Consider the following 3,967-nt stretch of genomic DNA (forward strand, 5'->3'; position numbering starts at 1 on the left):
TTAAGTGTGTGATGTAGCTTTCATTTGGTTTGCTATAAATACCCAAGTCCCCAAGCATTGTAATCATCCAAGGAAAAACAAAGTCTAGAGCTAAATAAGAAAAGCTTTGCTAATTAGTTTGTTTTGTGAGCTTTCTTTAAGAGTGTGCTCTATTTTTCTTCTTCTTGGGATCATTAGAGTTATCTTGGATACTCTCCTTATTCAACAGGAACTTGATTCCATATGGAATGTATCTGGATGACATTGAATTGTGGATTATGATTTCAAACTCAGAAGAAGATAAAATGTCTTAAATGTTCAAAATTCATGCTTATATTCTTCCTAAATCCTTTGTAGGTGGCAAAAGAAGAATTATCCCCTGAATGTGACTATGCGTTGGAGGCACAAAGTTAAAAAGGGTTTCGTGACTTGCTATCCAATGCACAAGGATTTTATGTTCCATTCGTAGTGGATGATATCTCGAGCAAGAGTCTTAACTACAGAACTTGTTTCGGCAAGTAAACTTTGCCAATTATGCTATTCCTTTGTTTAAACTATGATATAGTGTTTTTTTACTCTGAAAATTTTATGTTGTTGCTTGGGGGCAATTTCTCTGATTAGCATTTACAGAACTGATTCCCAACTGTTTTGTTTTGTTTTGGGACTTTCTCATGGACCAAAATGCAGAGCTGGTTAGTTAGTTAATCTTCGAACACTCTTACTTGAAGAAACAATGTTTATTTCAAGATTTGTTGTAATATTGAACAGTACAACGTGTTGTGGCACACAAATGCTGATCGAGAGACCACCTTTTGTTTTCTACTAGTGGTGGCAGCATTGGGAATTTCTATCAAAATTGTGTGTGTAGCTAAACTAAGCTTATGAATCAAGGGATGATATTGAAAAGCAAGCTACTAATTGTGTGATGTCATATTCCTTTCAAGCTCCATATGCATAAGTCACCTTCTATCGTAAATGAAAGAAATTACGGACAGTTGTAACTTTTGGAAATGAGTTGCAACATTTCCATTAAACCCATTTGCTTTTGGTTAGAAAGTTCCTTTCGATCTTAAGTTACAGGGATTAAGAATTTTATATGTTAGAAAGTTGCATTGCTGCAATTTGAAGAAAGCATAAAATGGTAATGATTAAAAGTAATTAGGGAACTTTAACAAAAAGCTCATGGTATTGTTCACTTTAACGAAAAACCATATTTTTACATTAAAAAGTCAATTCTGGTACTATTCACTTTACCCTTTATTTTGTCCTTATCGTTAAAACTCAAAGTTTTCAAACCCTTTTCATTAGTTTTCCTAAGTAATTAACCAGTTTTAATGAATTTTTTTTTTCTGTGGTATATGTCACTTAACTTAGCTATCTTTTCTAGGTTTTTTCTATTGTTATCATTAAAAGCAGTTATCTTTTTTATGGAGCTTTCAATGTAGCGTTGGTTGTATCATCAATAGAGGATTAATGTTGATGTGAACATGATATTGCTTTCTCATGCTGCAGGAATACCTATTGACAAAGTGGCACTCTTAAACCAGGAAACTCGCGACTATGTTGGCAGAAAGTTTCTAGAGCTCACTTTGAAGGAGTTATTTGTTTTTCGTTCCATGCAGGCATGTTCTGTGTTATCTCTTCACCTATGCAAGCATATATAGTGTTTTATTTTAATCTTTACTTTATTTTTCTTACATTACTTTTATAAGCATTCACTTTGCTCAACCTTAAGAATAACTTACTCTCAACGATGAAATTGACTTGCTATCCAATGCACAAGGCTTTTTCATTTTACTAGTCATCTTAAAGTATGTCTCCTACAAGCAATCCCACCAACTAAGTTCATTTGTCAGGGACCTAGGGTAACAATATTATTTAGCGGCAGTAGCCAGTAAAGTTGACGTAGCACAACATAAGTGTTTACTACGATTATGGTGGGCTGAAGATGACACAAATATTAAGCAACAACAAGAGCTTTAGAAGAAAGACGAGTCTGGCAATGATTTATGATTGCTTCCGTTGGAAAAGAAATTAGTAAACGGACCAACGGAGGCTCAATGGGAGTGGTTGAGGAATAGGTTTGCACCATTTGGTCTTGGGTTTGAAACCCGAAGGTACTTATGTAGCAATTGCTAGTGCTTTGTGCCCCTAAAGATTGTAGGGTTTGGCGATGGGCCCCAGTTTTGAAGCTAGTACATTAGTAATCCTTAACAGGACCCTTTTTATCACGTATGCTGAGTTTTAATCTCCAATTGCAGATTTAAGGTAGCTAATTTCCGTGGAGTGGGGGTCAAGTTAAGCGACACCTTTGGTCTAGTCCAGTTCCTATGTATAAAGGACTTAAATCTTCAGTGCATTTAACATATCAAAATTCTGGGATATCCATTTTGCTGGACAACTGATCCACTGTTATTCATCATTTGAACTTTATTGTATGGTTTCTGTTTTATATTATTTTTTCTGCACTATGCTTATAGGAATTAACATTCTGAGAGTTGGCAAGTCATGCATTCTTCCTAGTTTTAGGCTCGCAGCTCATCTTGCTTTAATTGTGCCTTATGGAATGCAGACTGATCCTAATTGGAGTAATTTCTTGTACGAGGAGGCTAAGAAATCAATCTGATAGACTTTGGAGCAGCTAGTGATTACCCCAAGAGTTTTGTTGATGACTATCTAAGAATGGTGAAATCTCCTTGCTCTTTATATTTAACTGAGTTTTGTGGTTGAGTATTAGTTATTTGTTTGATGTTTAAAACTTTTTAGACTGAGCTGCAAGTTGCTGAGGACTTTGCATTGCATATGTGATCAGGTTCTTGCCTGTGCAAATGGTGATAGAGATACAGTCCTTGAAATGTCTAGGAGACTTGGATTCATCTCAGGGACGGAATCAGAAATAATGTTAGAAACGCATGTTCAAGCTGGGTTTGTTGTGGGATTGCCATTTGCCAAGCCTGGTGGGTACGACTTCCGCGCATCCAACATCACTCAGAGCGTTTCAAACCTTGGGGCAGCCATGCTGAGGCACAGGGTGACTCCACCACCTGATGAGGCGTACAGCCTTCACCGCAATCTTTCTGGCGCGTTTTTGGCTTGCATCAAGCTTGGGGCGGTTGTGCCGTGCAGGGAGCTCTTACTCGAAGTATATGAGCATTATCAGTTTGGCGAAGAAGGCGGAGAGGTGTTGTCAAGTGGGATTGGTTTATATGGGGCTTATAAATGATTTTGATTTAATTTTGAACATGTAATAAGTGGGGAAGGATCAACCACTATAATAAATACGAATGATTTTTGTTGATGAAGGGGAAACTTAGGGGTAGATTTGATTTCTCGTGGGGGATAGTTTTACGGTTTTACCCTTGTGAGATAGAATTTATTTGTATATTCATTCGACCCATTAGAATTTAGATATAAAACATTCTACGACAGTGATTCATAAGGAGGGAGGAGGGAGGGAAATAAATTTCTTATTATTTTACAATAAAGAGCTTGAAATTTGAAGTTTGATAGGAATTCCACTCAATGCAAATGCTTCGTTGTATTGGCGCAAAAGAAAAGGGATGATGGAAACAGCTGCATAGTCTCTGGCGTCGTTTGGCACGTCGTATAAGAGGTCGGACAAGACTAATAGTATGAACCTGACCGTTTAATGTTCTTTCATACTAAATAGTTGCCGAATTAATTTAAGCAGTCAGATGGGATAGTCGGTATACACCTTCTTAATAAACCCTTCCAAAAGGAGTGGATTATTGGTCCGGTTCCCTTTCCTCTCTCTCGCACTTCGTTCTCCACGACACCTCCTCTCGCCGTCGTCCCTCTCGCCGTCATCCCTCTCCTCGTCGTCGTTCTCCCAGTCATCTCCTATAGCCGTCACCTCATCTCGCCGACGTCGATCTGCCTGTGAGGTGCAGAGAAGAAGAGAGGCTGAGGGGGAGGTCTATGACAGTGAGGTGCAGAGAAGAAGAGACGCTGAGGTGTAGAGAAGACA

At 38.1% G+C, this 3,967-nt stretch overlaps 1 pseudogene across 1 annotated transcript in view; it reads left to right on the forward strand.

Annotated features, from left to right (window-relative positions):
- The window catches only part of LOC137749233 (protein ABC transporter 1, mitochondrial-like), a 9,879-nt pseudogene extending 6,571 nt beyond the window's left edge, over positions 1-3,308 (forward strand). Inside the window, exons 5-8 of the transcript XR_015958790.1 lie at positions 337-497; positions 1,492-1,601; positions 2,552-2,664; positions 2,792-3,308. The product of XR_015958790.1 is annotated as a protein ABC transporter 1, mitochondrial-like (transcript). The remainder of the gene's footprint in view (positions 1-336; positions 498-1,491; positions 1,602-2,551; positions 2,665-2,791) is intronic.
- Positions 3,309-3,967: the final 659 nt, after the last annotated feature.

This window comes from Pyrus communis, chromosome 17 (assembly GCF_041283825.1).
Source record: "Pyrus communis isolate YQ-2024b chromosome 17, ASM4128382v1, whole genome shotgun sequence".
Classification (NCBI taxonomy): Eukaryota; Viridiplantae; Streptophyta; class Magnoliopsida; order Rosales; family Rosaceae; genus Pyrus; species Pyrus communis.